Source organism: Eumetopias jubatus, unplaced genomic scaffold (assembly GCF_037043125.1).
Source record: "Eumetopias jubatus isolate StellerSeaLion01/CBP00866 unplaced genomic scaffold, mEumJub1_p1.0 scaffold_20, whole genome shotgun sequence".
NCBI lineage: Eukaryota > Metazoa > Chordata > Mammalia > Carnivora > Otariidae > Eumetopias > Eumetopias jubatus.
Window position 1 is genome coordinate 876966 of NW_028274826.1, and position 19246 is coordinate 896211.

The following is a 19246-nucleotide window of genomic DNA, read 5'->3' on the forward strand; positions in this document are numbered from 1 at the left end:
GACAGCCACTGCAGAAAATGAAACTGGACCATTTCCTTAAACCATACACAAAAATAGACTCAAAATGGATGAAAGACCTAAATGTGAGACAGGAATCCATCGAAATCCTAGAGGAGAACACAGGCAGCAGCCTCGTCGACCTCAGCCACAGCAACTTCTTCCAAGAAACATCGCCAAAGGCAAGGGAAGCAAGGGCAAAAATGAAATATTGGGACTTCATCAAGATAAAAAGCTTCTGCACAGCAAAGGAAACAGTTGACAAAACCAAAAAAACCAACAGAATGGGAGAAGATATTTGCAAATGACATATCAGATAAAAGGCTAGTATCCAAAATCTATAAAGAACTTACCAACTCAACACCCAAAGAACAAATAATCCAATCAAGAAATGGGCAGAAGACATGAACAGACATTTCTCCAAAGAAGACATCCAAATGGCCAAGAGACACATAAAAAAATGCTCCACATCACTCAGCATCAGGGAAATACAAATCAAAACCACAATGAGATACCACCTCACACCAGTCAGAATGGCTAAAATTAACAAGTCAGGAAATGACAAATGTTGGTGAGGATGCAGAGAAAAGGGAACCCTCCTACGCTGTTGGTGGGAATGCAAGCTGGTGCAGCCACTCTGGAAAACAGTATGGAGTTTCCTCAAAAACTGAAAATAGAGCTACCCTAGGACTCAGAAATTGCACTACTAGGTATTTACCCCAAAGATACAAATGTAGTGATCCGAAGGGGGACCTACACCCCAATGTTTATAGCAGCAATGTCCACAACAGCCAAACTATGGAAAGAGCCGAGATGTCCACCGACAGATGGATGGATAAAGAAGATGTGGTGTATATACATAGAATGGAATATTACTCAGCCATTAGACAGGGTGAATACTTACCATTTACATCAACGTGGATGGAACTGGAGGATATTATGCTGAGCGAAGTAAGTCAATCACAGAAAGACAATTATATGGTTTCACTCATATGTGGAATATAAGAAATAGCACAGAGAATCAAAAACTAACGATGTAATGTATGGTGATTAACATAACATAATTAAAAAAGAGAGAAAGAAATAGCAAAGAGGATCCTAGGGGAAGGGAGGGAAAACTGAATGAGAAGTCATCAGAGAAGGAGAAAAACCATGAGAGACTCTTAACTCTAGGAAACAAACTGAGGGTTGCGGGAGGGGTCATGGGTGGAGGGATGGGCATTAAGGAGGGCATGTGATGTGATGAGCACTGGGTGTTATACATAACTGATAAATTATTGAACACTACATCTGAAACTAATGACATACTATATATGTTGGCTAACTGCATTTAAATATATATATATATATAAAGAAAATGAATCTAGATGCAGATATATCTTTCACAAAAATTAACTCAAAATAGATCAGTCTTTTTTTTTAAAGATTTTATTTATTTATTTGAGAGAGAGAATGAGAGAGAGAGAGAGCACATGAGAGGGGGGAGGGTCAGAGGGAGAAGCAGACTCCCTGCTGAGCAGGGAGCCCGATGCGGGACTTGATCCCGGGACTCCGGGATCATGACCTGAGCCGAAGGCAGTCGCCTAACCGACTGAGCCACCCAGGCGCCCGGAAAATAGATCAGTCTTAAATGCAAAACATGAAACTGCAAAAAATGCAGGTAATCTTAGGTTTGGCAATGACTTTTTAGATATGACTTGAGAAGCATAATCCATGGAAAAAAATGATAAGTTGGACAGGATTATAATTAAAAACTTCTGCTCTGGGGGCGCCTGGGTGGCTCAGTCGTTAAGCGTCTGCCTTCGGCTCAGGTCACACTCCCAGGGTCCTGGGATCGAGCCCCGCATCGGGCTCCCTGCTCCGCGGGAAGCCTGCTGCTTGCTCCCTCTCCCACTCCCCCTGCTTGTGTTCCCTCTCTCGCTGTGTCTCTCTCAGTCAAATGAACAAATAAAATCTTAAGATAGATATATAAATAAATAGATAGATAGATAAATAAATAAATAAATAAATAAATAAATAAATAAATAAATAAAAACTTCTGCTCTGTGAAAGACACTGCTAAGAGAAGACAAGCCACAGGCTGGTGGAAATTTGTACAAAACACATAGCCAGTAAAGAAGTTGAACCCAAAATACAGAAAGAACTCTTAAAACTCAAAAAACAACACAAATTAAAAAGTGAGCTAGAGATCTGAAGACACAGCTCACCAAAAAAGATATGCCCCTTTCTTTACCATACACAAGAATTAACTCAAAGTGGATCAGATATAAATGTGACAGCTAAAATGGTAAAATTCTTGGGAAAAAGTACAAGAGTCTTTATGACCTTTGATTGGCAAGGCCTTCTAGAATATGACATAAATACAAAAGTGACCAAAAAAATTTTATAGGTGAATTGTATTTCAACAAGATTAAAAACTTCTGTGGCGCAATCAAGAAAGTGAAAAGATGACCCACAGAATAGAAGAAAATATATGCAAGTCATATGTTTGATAAGGGCATTATATCGAAAATATACAACTCAATAATGAGAAAAAAATGAAACCCAATCTGAAAAAGGACAAAGGCTGAATAGACACTCTTCCAAAGAAGATACACAAATGACCAATAAACACACGGGAAGATGTTCAACATCATTAGTCATTAGGGAAATGCAAATCAAAACCACAATGAGGGATGCTTGGTTGTCTCAGTCAGAAGAGAGTGCGACTCTGGATCTTGGGGTTGTGAGTTCAAGCCCCACGTGGGGTGCAGAGATCGATTACTTAAATAAATAAAACTTTAAAATACACACACACACACACACAATGAGATAACACTTCATATTCACTAGGATGACTACAGTTAGAACTCAAGGAGCGCCTAGGTTACTCAGTCAGTTAAGTGTCTGCCTTCCGCTCAGGTCATGATCCCAGGGTCCTGGGATTGAGCCCTGTCAGGCTCTACGCTCAGCGGGGAGCCTGCTTTTCCCTCTCCCTCTGTCTCCCTCTCCCTCTGCCTGCCACTCCATCTGCTTGTGCTCTCTTTCTGTCAAATGAATAAAGTCATTTTAAAAGAGAATTAAAATGACAGTTAACAAGTGTTAAAGAAGATGTAGAAAAATTGAAATGTGGTAGAAATGGGAAATCGTGCTCCAACTTTGGAAAACAGTTTGACGGTTCCTCAAAATATTAAACACAGAGGTATCATACGACCCAGAAATTCCATCCAAGAGAAATGAAAACATACATCCACACAAAAACTTGTACATGAATGTTCACAGCAGCATTTTTTATAAGAGCCAAAAAGTGGAAAAAATCTAAAGTTCCATCAACTAAAGAATGAATAAACAAAATGTGGCACATCCCTATAATGAAATATTATTTGACCACAAAAAAATGAAGTATTGATGCATGCTACAATGTGGATGGATCCTGAAAACATCATGCTAACTGAAAGAAGCTAGACACACCAAAAAACACATATTGCATGATTCAATTTATATGAAATATACAGAATGGGCAAATCCATTAAGAAAGTAGATTAGCAGTTGCCTAGGACTGGAGGGAAGAGAATTCAGGAGGAAATGGGGAATGACTGCTATAGTGTATGGCAGTCATTCTGGGTGTAGGGTTTCTTCTGGAGATAAATAAAAATATTCCGGGTATAGGGTTTCTTCTGGAGATAAATAAAAATATTCTAGAACTAAATTGTGGTGATGGTTACACAACTCTTGAATATACTAAAAACCACTAAATTGGGTGAATTATATGGTAGGTGAATCACATCTCAATAAAACTTAAAAAAAAAAGTTGAGTTTGTTTTTGTGCAGCATTTCCACTGTTCTGGTGAGAAGAAAACACATACACATATATTAACTGTTAAATATAAATTGCGTAATTTCAGTGTTTGAACGAGTTCAATGCTCTTACATTTGCATTTAAAACTAATGCTGCATTATTTCTATACACTAATAATGAAGCAGCAAAAAGAAATTAAGAAAACAATTCAATTTATAATTGCACCAAAAATAATAAAATACCTAGGAATAAGCTTAACCAAGGAGTCGAAAGACCTGTACTCTGAAGACTATAAATCAATGATGAAAGAAACTGAAAATGACACAAATGGAAAGACGTTCTATGCTCATCGATTAGACCAAATATTGTTAAAATGTCTGTACTACTAAAGCAATCTACAGATATAATGTAATCCATATCAAAATACCAACAGCATTTTTCACAGAACTAAAATGAGCAATCCCAAAATTTGTATGAAACCACAAAAGACCCTGAATAAACAAAGTAATCCTGAAAAAGAAAAACAAAACTAGAGGTATCACAATTCCAGATTTCAAGTGAACATTCATGTACAGGTTCCACTATTAAGCTGTAGTAATCAGAACAGTATGGTACTGGCACAAAAACAGATATACAGATCAAGGGAACTGAATAGAAAACCCAGAAATAAACCCCCAATTATATGGTCAACTAATGTTCAACAAAGGACGCAGGAATATACAATGGGAAAAACAGTCTCTTCAACAAATGATCTTGGGAAAACTGGACAGCTACATGTACAAGAATGAAATCACACCACTTTCTTCACCACACATAAAAATAAACTCAAAATGGATTAAGGACCTAAATGTGAGACCCAAAACCATTAAAAGCCTAGAACAGATCACAAGCAGTAATTTCTCTGACACTAGCCATAACAACATTTTTCTAGATGTCTCCTAAGGCAAGGGAAGCAGAATAAACTACTGGGGCTACGCCAAAATAAAAAGTTTCTGCACAGCAACGGAAACAATCAACAAAACTAAAAGAAAACCTATGATATGGGAGAAGATATTTGCAAATGGCATATCCAATAAAGGGTGAGTATCCAAAATATATTTAAAAAAAATTTATGCAACACCCAAAAACCAAAAACCCAATTAAAAAATGGGTAGAAGACATTAACAAACATTTCTCCAAAAAAGACATCAAGATGGCCAACAGACATATGAAAAGATGCTCAACATCACTCATCACAAGGAAATATAAATCAAAATCACAGTAAGATATCACCTCACACCTGTCAGAATGGCTAAAATCAAAAACACAAGAAACAACAAGTGTTGGAGAGGATGTGGAGGAAAAAAAACCCTTGGGCACTGTTGGTGGGAACGCAAACTGGTGCAGCCATTGTGGAAAACTGTACTGAGGTTCCTCAAATAATTAAAAATAGAACTACCCTATGATCCAGTAATCACACTACTAGATATTTACCCAAAGAATATAAAAACACTAGGGGTGCCGGGGTGGCTCAGTCATTAAGCGTCTGCCTTCAGCTCAGGTCATGATCCCACGGTCCTGGGATCGAGCCCCGCATCGGGCTCCCTGCTCAGCAGGAAGCCTGCTTCTCCCTCTCCCACTCCCCCTGCTTGTGTTCCCTCTCTTGCTGTCTCTCTGTCAAATAAATAAAATCTTAAAAAATAAAAATAAAAACGCTAATTCAAAAGGATATATGCACCCCTATGTTTATTACAGCATTGTTTACAATAGCCAAAATATGGAAGCAGCCCAAGTGTCCAGGAACTGACGAATGGAGAAAGAAGATGTGGTATGTATATACAACGGAATATTACTCAGCCATAAAAAAGAATGAAATCTTGCCATGGCAACATGTATGTATCTAGAGATTATAATGCAAAGCAAATTAAGTCAGAGAAAACAAATACCATGAGTTCACTCATGTGTGGAATTTAAGAAACAAAAGAAACAGAGGAAGGGGGAAAAAAGAAACAAACCAAGAAACAGACTCAACTACAGAGAACAAGCAGGGATGGTTACTAGGGGGGAGGTTGGTGGGGAGATGGGCCAAATAGGTGAAGGGGATTAAGAAGAGTACACTAAACTTGATGAGTACTCAGTAATACATGGAACTGGTGAATTACTGTATTGTATACCCGAAACTAATATAATAACACAGTATGTTAACTATACCGGAATTAAAAGTAAAAAAGTTTTATTTAGAACATTGGATATCAAACAAAAAAACACCATGGCGATTTAGAAAAAAAAAAAAACCACATAATAAAAGGAAAAGCTTTATATTTTAGTACCTCTAACAGCACTTCTTTCCCTGCTTTTTGAAAAAAGCATCCATATTTTCACTTTGAACTGGATCCAAAAAATTATGAAGCCAGCCCCGGAACATATTTAAAAGTTACTGCATGTAACTTCCTAGAGAGTAAGTACAAAAGCATGAACATGAAGAAAAAATTTCCCATCACCTTGCTTTCATTATCTAGATGTCCCTCAAGTTAACAAAGTTACATCAAGTGCTCTTGATAACTAGAACTCTGAAACACATTCAAAAATCATCTATTCTTAAAGAAGCTTAATTGAATACAGCAAAGTCAACAGAAATAATAAATCCCAAGGTACGAAGTAATGGTCATGTTTCCAGTACCATACCAAGCACTCTCCTAGCATTATCTCACTTAATTGTCACACCTTTAAGGTAGGTGTTATTTTTTTTTTAAGATTTTATTTATTGGGGGGGAGGAGCAAGAGAGCAGAGGAGGAGGAGACCTAAATTTCGTCTGGTCCCATGAATTCAGCTGAATAGGGATCAAACCATTCTGAACACCTACGAACTCACCAGGAGATCGAAGAAAAGAATAGCAGCAACTCTCTGAACAGAAAAGCAACCACTTTCTGGAAGGCAGGACATGCGAGAAGTGAACCCGAGGCAACATTCGGGAAGATAGATGGCGGGGGAGGGGGCCTCCGTCCACCGTCACTGGCAAGTGATAGAGCAGCAGAGCACAAAAATCAGAAATTTTAGAAGTCGGCTCTGCTGAGGAACGTCGCTCCAGTGGCTAAGCTGGGGCGGGGGGGGGGGGGGTGTGGAACCCTCGCTGGGACAGTGTGGTCTCAGGACCCTCGGGGTCACAGAAACACCGGGGGTGCCTGAGTGCAGCAGAGCTCCCAGGTATCGGAGTGGGGAAGCCGGCTGCAGAGACAGAGCCAAGGAGTGGGCTCTCAGCTCGGGGTGGCCATAAACTGTGATCCGAGGCCCAGTCGGGCCACTGCTCCTCCAGCAGGGACCCAACAAGCGGCAGATCCGGGAAGACTCCCCTTCTTCCCCCGGGGTGAGCGGCGCGGGAGCGCACCGCAGGGATCTGCTGGGTTTGGAGACACCACACGGGGTCCTGAGCCAGAGATAGAAACCCTTGGTCACAGGCCAGGTGAGCACAGAGTGCGGCAGGAGACCGGGGAGACGGGAGTGACTGAGTGCTTTTCTCTGGGGGCGCACTGAGGAGCGGGGCCCCGAGTTCTCGGCTCCTCAGGGGCAGAGATTGGGAGGCTGCCATTTTCACTTCCATCCTCCAAAGCTGCACGGAAAGCTTGCAGGGAACAAAAGCTCCCGAGAGCAAACCCGAGCAGATTACTTAGCCTGACCTGGCAAGGGTGGGGCAATTCGGCCTCCGGCAAAGACATTTAGGAACCACGGCAACAGGCCCCACCCCCAGAAGATCAGCACGAACAGCCAGCCAAGACCAAGTTTACCGATCAAGGAGAACGGGAGAACTCCAGCGCTAGGGGAATACTGCACATAGAATTCATGGCTTTTTTCCCATGATTCTTTAGTCGTTCAAAGTTAATTTTTTTTAACTTTCTCTTTTTTTCTTTTTTTGAATTTTTCTTTTTCCCTTTTTCAACATCTTATCAATCCCTTTTTTTAAAAAATCTTTTTTATATTTCATTTTTAGAGTCATATTCTAACCTTTCAGAGTAGTTAACCTCATTTTTGGTATGTATATATATAAGTTGTTCTCTCTTTAAAATTTTGGGATACAGTTTCTTCTAACAGACCAAAATATACCCTAAATCACTAGTGTATGGCTTTGTTCTAGTCTCCTGCCTGATCACATTCTCTCCCTTTTTTTTAATCCTCTCCTTTCTTTTTTCAACCAACTTCTTATCAATTCCTTTTATAAAATCTTTTATAATTTTCACCTCTAGTCATATTCCCTCCCTTCATCCTATTTACCCTTATTTTTGTACATATGTAAGTTTTTCTTTAATATTTTAGGAGACACTTTCTTCTAACAGACCAAAATATGACCAAAATCTAGTGTGTGGCACTGATCTATGCACCAGCCTGATCATATTTGATCATATTCTGTTCTTTGGTTTGTTTGTTTTTATCTTTTTCTTTCCCTTTCTCCCCCCCCCCCCCCCCCGTTTCAGGTCTCTTCTGATTTGTTTAGTGTATATTTTTCTGGGGTTGTTGTTACCCTGTTAGCATTTTGTTCTCTCATTCATCTATTCTCCTCTGGACAAAATGACAAGATGGAACAAATCACCTCAAAAAAAAGAACAAGAGGCAGTACCAACTGTCAGGGACCTAATCAATACGGACATTAGTAAGATGTCGGAACTAGAGTTCAGAATGATGATTTTAAAGATACTAGCTGGGCCTGAAAAACGCATGGAAGATATTAGAGAAACCCTTTCTGGAGAAATAAAATAACTAAAATCTAACCAAGTCGAAATCAAAAAGGCTATTAATGAGGTGCAATCAAAAATGGAGGCCCTAACTGCTAGGATAAATGAGGCAGAAAGAATCAGCGATATAGAAGACCAAATGATGGAAAATAAAGAAGCTGAGAAAAAGAGAGATAAACAACTACTGGATCACGAGGGCAGAATTCAAGAGATAAGTGATACCGTAAGATGAAACAATATTAGAATAATTGGGATCCCAGAAGAAAAAGAAAGAGAGAGAGGGGCAGAAGGTATATTGGAGCAAATTAAAGCAGAGAACTTCCCTAATTTCGGGAAGGAAACAGGCATCAAAATCCAAGAGGCACAGAAAAACCCCCTCAAAATCAATAAAAATAGGTCAACACCCCGACAACTAATAGGAAAACTTATGAGTCTCAGAGACAAAGAGAAAATCCTGAAAGCAGCTCGGGAGAAGAGATATGTAACCTACAATGGTAGAAACATTAGATTGGCAACAGACCTATCCACAGAGACCTGGCAGGGCAGAAAGGATTGGCATGATATATTCAGAGCACTAAATGAGAAAAATATGCAGCCAAGAATCCTATATCCAGCTAGGCTGTCATTGAAAATAGAAGGAGAGATAAAAAGCTTCCAGGACAAACAAAAACTAAAGGAATTTGCAAACACGAAACCAGCCCTACAAGAAATATTGAAAGGGGTCCCCTAAGCAAAGAGAGAGCCTCAAAGTAACATAGACCAGAAAGGAACAGACAATATACAGTAACAGTCACCTTACTGGCAATACAATGGCACTAAATTCCTATCTTTCAATAGTTACCCTGAATGTAAATGGGCTAAATGCCCCAATCAAAAGACACAGGCTATCAGATTGGATTAAAAAACAAGACCCATCGATATGCTGTCTGCAAGAGACTCATTTTGGACCCAAAGACGCTCCCAGATTGAAAGTGAGGTGGTGAAAAACCATTTGCCACGCTAATGGACACCAAAAGAAAGCTGGGGTGGCAATCCTTATATCAGACAAATTAGATTTTAAACCAAAGACTATAATAAGAGAGGAGCAAGGACACTATATCATATTTAAAGGGACTATCCAACAAGAAGATCTAACAATTGTAAATATCTATGCCCCGAACATGGGAGCAGCCAATTATATAAGCCAATTAATAACAAAAGCAAAGAAACACATCAACAACAATACAATAATAGTGGGGGACTTTAACACCCCCCTGACTGAAATGGACAGATCCTCTAAGCAAAACATCAACAAGGAAATAAAGACTTTAAATGACACACTGGACCAAATGGACTTTACAGACATATTCAGAACATTCCATCCCAAAGCAACAGAATACACATTCTTCTCTAGTGCCCATGGAACATTCTCCAGAATTGATCACATCCTAGGTCACAAATCAGGGATCAACCGGTACCAAAAGATTGGGATCATTCCCTGCATATTTTCAGACCACAATGCTTTGAAACTAGAACTCAATCACAAGAGGAAAGTCAGAAAGAACTCAAATACATGGAGGCTAAAAAGCATCCTACTAAATAATGAATGGGTCAACCAGGAAATTAAAGAAGAATTAAAAAAATTCATGGAGGGCGCCTGGGTGGCTCAGGCGTTAAGCGTCTGCCTTCAGCTCAGATCATGATCCCAGGGTCCTGGGATCAAGTCCCACATCGGGCTCCCTCCTCGGGGGGAAGCCTGCTTCTCCCTCTACCACTCCCACTGCTTGTATTCCTGCTCTTGCAATCTCTGTCTCTGTCAAATAAATAAATAAAATCTTTAAAAAAACAAAAATTAAAAAAAAATTTTTTAAATAAAAAAATTCATGGAAACCAATGAAAATGAAAACACATGTTCAAAATCTTTGGGATGCAGCAAAGGCAGTCCTGAGAGGAAAGTATATAGCAATACAAGCCTTTCTCAAGAAACAAGAAAGGTCTCAAATACACAACCTGACCCTACAACTAAAGGAGCTGGAGAAAGAACAGCAAATAAAGCCTAAACCCAGCAGTAGAAGAGAAATAATAAAGATCAGGGCAGAAAGCAATGAAATAGAAACTAAAAGAACAGTAGAACAGATCAAGGAAACTAGGAGCTGGTTCTCTGAAAGAATTAACAAGATTGATAAACCCCTAGCCAGACTTATCAAAAAGAAAAGAGAAATGACCCAAATAAATAAAATCATGAATGAAAGAAGAGAGATCACATCTAACACCAAAGAAATACAAACAATTATAAGAACATATTATGGGGCGCCTGAGTTGGCTCAATTGGTTAAGCGACTGCCTTCGGCTCAGGTCATGATCCCGGAGTCCCAGGATCAAGTCCCACATCGGGCTCCCTGCTCAGCAGGGAGTCTGCTTCTCCCTCTGACCCTCTTCCCTCTCGTGCTCTCTATCTCTCATTCTCTCTCTCTCAAATAAATAAATAAAATCTTTAAAAAAAAAAAGAACATATTATGAGCAACTATACGCCAGCAAATTAGATAATCTGGAAGAAATGGATGCATTCCTAGAGATGTATCAACTACCAAAACTGAACCAGGAAGAAATAGAAAGCCTGAACAGACCTATAACCACTACAGAAATTGAAGCAGTCATCAAAAATCTCCCAATAAGCAAGAGCCCAGGGCCAGATGGCTTCCCACGGAAATTCTACCGAACATTTAAAGAAGAATTAATACCTACTCTTCTGAAACTGTTCCAAAAAATAGAAATGGAAGGAAAACTTCCAAACTTGTTTTATGAGGCCACCATTACCTTGATCCCAAAACCAGACAAAGACCCCATCAAAAAGGAGAATTACAGACCAATATCCTTGATAAACATGGATACAAAAATTCTCACCAGAACTCTAGCCAATAGGATCCAACAGTACATTAAAAGGATTATTCACCATGACCAAGTGGGATTTATCCCTGGGCTGCAAGGTTGCTTCAACATCCGCGAATCAATCAATGTGATGCAATACATTGATAAAAGAAAGAACAAGAACCATATGATCCTCTCAATAGATGCAGAGAAAGCATTTGACAAAGTACAGCATCCTTTCTTGATCAAAACTCTTCAGAGTATAGGGATAAAGGGTACATACCTCAATATCACAAAAGCCATCTATGAAAAACCTACAGCGAGTATCATTCTCAATGGGGAAAAACTGGGAGCTTTCCCCCTAAGGTCAGGAACGTGGCAGGGATGTCCACTATCACCACTGCTATTCAACATAGTACTAGAAGTCCTAGCCACGGCAATCACACAACAAAAAGAAATAAAAGGCATCCGAACCAGCAAAGAAGAACTCAAACTCTCACTCTTTGCAGATGATATGATACGGTATGTGGAAAACCCAAAAGACTCCACCCCAAAACTGCTAGAACTCATACAGGAATTCAGTAAAGTGGCAGGATATAAAATCAATGCACAGAAATCAGTGGGACTCCTATACACCAACAACAAGACAGAAGAGAGAGAAATTAAGGAGTCGATCCCATTTACAATTGCACCCAAAACCATAAGATACCTAGGAATAAATCTAACCAAAGAGGCAAAGGATCTGTACTCAGAAAACTATAAAATACTCATAAAAGAAATTGAGGAAGACACAAAGAAATGGAAAAACGTTCCATGCTCATGGATTGGAAGAACAAATACTGTGAAGATGTCAATGCTACCTAGAGCAATCTACACATTCAATGCAATCCCTATCAAAATACCATCCACTTTTTTCAAAGAAATGGAGCAAATAATCCTAAAATTTGTATGGAACCAGAAAAGACCCTAAATAGCCAGAGGAATGTTGAAAAAGAAAAGCAAAGCTGGTGGCATCACAATTCCGGACTTCCAGCTCTATTACGAAGCTGTTATCATCAAGATAGTATGGTACTGGCACAAAAACAGACACATAGATCAATGGAACAGAATCGAGAGCCCAGAAATGGACCCTCAACTCTATGGTCAACTCATCTTTGACAAAGCAGGAAAGACTGTCCAATGGAGAAAAGACAGTCTCTTCAACAAATGGTGTTGGGAAAACTGGACAGCCATATGCAGAAGAAAGAAACTGGACCATTTCCTTACATCACACACAAAAATAGACTCCAAATGGCTGAAAGACCCAAATGTGAGACAGGATTCCAACAAAATCCTAAAGGAGAACACAGGCAGCAACCTCTTCGACCTCAGCTGCAGCAACTTCTTCCCAGAAACATCGCCAAAGGCAAGGGAAGCAAGGACAAAAATGAACTATTGGGACTTCATCAAGATAAAAAGCTTCTGCACGGCAAAAGAAAGAGTCAACAAAACCAAAAGACAACCGACAGAATGGGAGAAGATATTTGCAAATGACATATCAGATAAAGGGCTAGTATCCAAAATCTATAAAGAACTTACCAAACTCAACACACAAAGAACAATGATTCAATCAAGAAATGGGCAGAAGACATGAATAGACATTTTTCCAAAGAAGACATCCAAATGGCCAACAGACACAAGAAAAAGTGCTCAACATCGCTCGGCATCAGGGAAATCCAAATCAAAACCTCAATGAGATACCACCTCACACCTCACAGAATGGCTAAAATTAACAATTCAGGAAACAACTGATGTTGGCGGGATGTGGAGAAAGGAGAACCCTCCTACACTGTTGGTGGGAATGCAAGCTGGTGCAACCACTCTGGAAAACAGTATAGAGGTTCCTCAAAAAGTTGAAAATAGAGCTACCCTACAACCCAGCAATTGCACTACTGGGTATTTACCCCAAAGATACAAATGGAGGGATCCGAAGGTGTATGTGCACCCCGATATTTATAGCAGCAATGTCCACAATAGCCAAACTATGGAAAGAGCCAAGATGTCCACTGACAGATGAATGGATAAAGAAGATATGGTGTATATACACAATGGAATATTATACAGCCATCAAAAGGAATGAAATCTTGCCATTTGCAACAACGTGGATGGAACTGGAGGGTATTATGCTGAGCGAAATAAGTCAATCAGAGAAAGACATGTATCATATGACCTCACTGATATGAGGAATTCTTAATCTCAGGAAACAAACTGAGTGTTGCTGGAGTGGTGGGGGGTGGGAGGGATGGGGTGGCTGGGTGAAAGACAGTGGGGGAGGGTACGTGCTATGGTGAATGCTGTGAATTGTCTAAGACTGTTGAATCACAGACCTGTACCTCTGAAACAAATAATACATTATATTATACATATAATACATTATATGTTAAAAAAAAAAAGAAGATAGCAGGAAGGGAAAAATGAAGGGGGGGAATTGGAGGGGGAGACAAACCATGAGAAACTATGGACTCTGAGAAAGAAACTGAGGGTTCTAGAGGGGAGGGGGGTGGGGGGATGGGTTAGCCTGGTGATGGGTACTAAAGAGGGCACGTTCTGCGTGGAGCACTGGGTGTTATGCACAAACAATGAGTCATGGAACACTACATCAAAAGCTAATGATGTGATGTATGGTGATTAACATGATAAAAAAAAAAGAGTATATGAGGATTCACCATGCTATTTTTGCAATGTATCTATCACTCTGAATTAATTTTAAAAAATCAAAAAAAAGATTTTATTTATTTGTCAGAAAGAGAGAGAGCACACAAGCAGGGGGAGCAGCAGGCTCCCCGCTGAGCAGGGAGCCCAATGCAGGACTCGATCCCAGGACCCTGGGATCATGATCTGAGCCAACAGCAGATGCTTAACCAACTGAGCCACCCAGGCATCCCTAAGGTAGGTGTTATAATTCCTATTTTCACAGACAAGAAAAGAAACATTAAGGTTCCAAGAGATTAAGGAACTCACCCAGTAGCACACAGCTAGTAAATAGCAAATATATGACTGGAACCTACACTGCCCCAATCCAAACCCAACAAATCTACCTCCTTGTTCAGCTTTCAGCACTGTTGTGCAATAAAGAGAAGCTCAGGCTCTCAATAAAATAGTTAAAATTTGGAGTTTTGAAAGAAAGTATTACACTATGAATAACAACGGTATAGGCCTCAATAATACATCTGATATTCAAATATACAACATCAATAAACTCATACATGAATCCCATAGAATCACTATAGAATCATGAATTAGCATGCTAGTGAAACAATCCTGCTTGCAGTCCTGGATGGCCAGCTTTTTGTCAAATTCCATATTTAGTTATGGTGCTCTTTGAAAAATACACAGATTTGAGAAAAATTAAAATACTGTTAGATGAATGACTTCTAAAGGCCAAAAACTGTACTTTAAAGACTATGTGGGGCAGGTGGCACCTAGGTGGCTCAATCAGTTAAGCATTTGACTCTTGGTTTCGGGTAAGGTCATGATATCAGGGTCATGAGATCAAGCCCTGTATCAGGCTCTGTGCTGGGAGCCTGCTTAAGATTCTTTCCCTCTGCCTCTGCCCCTCCCCCCCCACTCTCTCCTTCTCTCTCTAAAAAAAATTAATTTATTAAAGGATATGTGGAATGTTCCTGAAGCCTAAGCCCCGAAGACATGTGAAAAACTGATATTAAGTATCAGAATACTTTAACAATTCTATCTAGAGAATCTATGGCCTACGCAACTGAAACACAAGTTTTATTATGAGTACTGCCACAAAAAGACCCACAAAGAAAAGAAAATGATATTTTATTCCCTCTCCAACTTCAAGTTCCCCTCACACAATTTGAAGTCCATGCAAATTTAATTATACAAAGCTTTTAAAAAAAAAAAAAATTTCTGGCACCACCAAATTTCAAGTCACTCCTGGTGGCGATGGGTCAGCAATGGAAAGACAAGTAAAGTGGGATGACAGAGAAGTAGTTTTTACAATGTCACCTCGGGAAGGCAAATCCAAGCTGCAGAAGGGACCCCACTACCATCTGTGGGGGCAGGAGAAAAACAGGAACATAAAAGATAACAAGTGCTCTGACACAGAGCTAGGGTTTTCCACGCAGCAATCGGGAAAAGTCACCCAAAGCATCCCCCACCTCCAGCACACAAGTTCTTCTGTGCCAGTGGAATGATAGTGAGGAGTTGGGTCCCAGGAGTCAACAACTCTGAGCCAAAAATCAGAAAGACATCTGGATGAAAGAACAGACATAAGGAAATACTTCTCATAATGCATATTATTCAAAACAATCCAAAATGCATCACAAGGATCCCACTGAAATTCTAGGGAAGGGGATTCTGAAAATTCTAACATACAACAGATAACAGATATTAACTGTAAAATTAGAATTTATTGTCTTTATTGTGTACCCTTTTTGAACTGTTTCATCTTAAGTGTTAAAACATTTACAAGGGCTTTCAAAGATAAATTCTGAACTTTATCACCTCATGTGTGTTTTTTCTTATGATGTCTTAAGTTCTTTGAATTATCTTACCACCAAGGTTTTCAGAAAATTAACCTATATTACTATATTTGTATATAATCTTCAAAACCATATCATGAGTAAATATCTACAATTACCTTCTACAAATACAGTGCAGAATAAAACAAGAGCATACAGCTCTCAGAGTATATTCTATCCTACTGTATAAAATTAGCTTGGAAACAAAAGGAAAACTAACACTAGAAATCGTCCTGAAATGATACGGCATTCTTTGGATGCCTATACCTCTCAGGAAATGTACTTCCAACTATCACTTAAGATGGAAAGAATAAAAAGGAAAAAAAAAATCTTACACGCAATCCGAAATGCCTCAGTCTCCTTCAACCCCAAGTAAAAAACTAGAGAGAAGTGAAGTATACTCACAAGGAGAGCGGTGAAGGTCAAAGCCTCCTGATAAAGGATTCTGAGTGGCTGCTGTAACCAACTACCGCAACTGAGCACCTAACGTAAATTTATTACCTCATAGTTCTAAAGGTCACAAATCCAACATGGGTATCACTGGCTAAAATCAAGATGTCAGCAAGGCTAGTTCCCTCCGTGATGTGGACTCTAGGGAGAATCCATTTTCTTGACTTTTCCAGCTTCTAGAGGCTATTCAATCTCCTTACCTTCAGAGTGCTTCACTCCACCCTCCGCTTGTTGTCACATCTCCTTCTCTGACTCTGACTCTCCCACCTCCCTCTTAAAGGACCCTTGCGATTACACTGCATTCACCCAGATAACCTAGGACCATCTGTCCCTTAACACAATCACAGCTGCAAAGCCCTTCTGCCATTTATGGTAACATACAGGTTCCAGAGATTCCCACACGAACATCTTCATGGGCTACTGTGCCACCTCCCGGAAGTTCATTTAAGCCAGTTTAGCAAAATCAAATACGAAGAATCCTCTATACCTCTATCCCATTCCTTTTTGCTCATCTATGTTATAAAATCAATATATGTCAGCTATTGGATTTGTATCTACTATGCCGTTCAACTGTAAGACTTTATGGAACACACTGAGAAAGAGAAAAGCAGCCCCTGACATCTGGAAGCCCTGCTACTATCAGCTAGGCCTTGTTGCTGCTACAAACTGGCTAGCAGCTCAGAGTGAGGCACTCACAGCTAGGTCTTGATGATTCTCCTCTTGAAAATAAACAACTTCAGAGAACATCAACATCAGAGAAGAGCACTCTGTGACCATAATGGACAAAGAATAAACATCACTCTGTAATCATGCCTGAACAAAGCCAAAAACATGAATACCATCCAAATCATAAAAATGACTAAATATCTCCCCACCATGGCTTATATGAATGACGTGCTTCTTATTAACAATAAGTTTTAAGTTCAACCCACCCAGTCTTCTTTCCTTCTATATAAGATTAAGATACTCAATCATAGAATTATCTCTGCTTCCTAACAGCATCCAATACAAATCAAAGCCCCATTTCTTTAAACTCTTTCCAAATCACCCCACACAAGCCCAAATCCTATTTTAAAAGTTCCTTTCAAATGCTCTCTTATTGAAACACCCCACAATTCCCAATGGTGTGCATTTTCCCTTACTGCAACATGCAATCAACCCAACTTGTCCAACTACCGGTATATTCCTGGTGGTCTTTGGCTGGAGAGCAGTGACAAAGCTCAGAAAAAACTTACAGACCTCCAGACACCTGCATTTCAAATTTAGATACAAGACTGATGACTGGCTCCCATCTTCTGCCCAACCTCTATTCTCAAGAGGGAAGGGCTAAAGTTTTTATCTGCAGTACATGGAGTGAGCCATGGAGATGAAGGCAAGACCCTGGTAGAAAAAGGCAGGTAAACTGACCTAGGGAAGCAGTAGAGAGAGCATGATTCCTGGCATCTCCATTATATCCCCACTCTATGTGGCCAAAAGGAAGCAAAGAAAATTAGAGGGTCCTAAAATCTCCCCTGTTGTAAAAGTCCTAGTGAACCCCAGAACTGCACCAAAAACACTACAGCCAAGTTAGGGAGCTTAAACCATAGCCAGAATAAGGAAGAATTTAAATTGTGCAGCTAGACCCCAAAATTCCCTGCCAGCTAGTTTCACCAGTTCTCCTTGGTCCTTTCATTAGCCTTACAACAAGCATTTTATGTAACCAATCTAGCTGGATCCGACATAACCCTGTTACGGTGGAGGTTTAAACTTTATAAGACTGTAAATATAGTACAGGCTATGAAATCAGCCTGCCTGGATTCAAACTCTCGTTCCATCACACGCTGACTATGCCACCTTGGCTACATGCTGCGAAATACCTACTTCATATGCTTGTTGTGAAACTCAAATGAGATACCTAGTAAGCACTCAATAAATGTTATTTATTATTAATTTAATGAAGGGATTATGAGGCTATTTTGGTACTGTTATGTATTAATCTGTGACCATTTTAAAGTAACAGCTATATCAGTGAAAGTGGCAACATAAGAAAACCATTTGGAACGTACCATCTAAGTAAATGCACTTGAAGAATAGAGTACTGGGGTGCCTGGGAGGCTCAGTCAGTTAAGCGACCAGCTCTTGATCTCAGCTCAGGTTTTGATCGCAGGGTTGTGAGTTCAAGCCCCCTGCTGGGCTCCGTGCTAGGTGTGGAGCCTACTTAAAGAAGAGATGGACCAAAAGACAAGTGATGCTGTGCAACTATGGCAGGTATAAAGAACAGGAACATATAAATTACTGTCCATATTTCAGTTCTCCTGCTGGATACTTAACAAGCTCGAGTCAGTGGTTTAGTATCCTGGGTAACAGTTCATGTGTGCATACTATTTAAAAATAGGTTAATCAAAAGCAGGTCACACATGAACCAATGAAAAATTTGTGTATGAACCAAGGATTATAATTAATCCAATTCTGTGCACCTGAAGTTCAAAATAAAAAGGAAAAAAAAAAGCCAGCAACAGGAAGAAAGAAAATAGATCATTGCCACCTGGTTAATAGGTTTTAGCTATGTAATCATTGAAGTAATTGACAAGAGAACTCAGATATTCATAATACTAAAGACAAAAAAGGATTATTACATGAGTATTTATAAGTTAAACACTACACAATATACAAAAATTAACTCAAAATGGATCAAAGACCCCAAATGTAAGAGTTAAAACTCTTAAGAAGAAAACATAGATAGAAATCTTCATGACATTAGATTTGGTGATGATTTCTTTAATATAACACCAAAAACACAGGCAAAAAAAGAAAAGATGTATAAAATGAACTTCATCAAAATTAACAACTGCTGTGCATCAAAGAACATCATCAATAGAGTAAAAAGGCAACCCACAGAATGGGAGAAAATATTTGCAAATTTGATATTTAATAAGGGATTAATATCCAGAATATATAAAGAACTCCT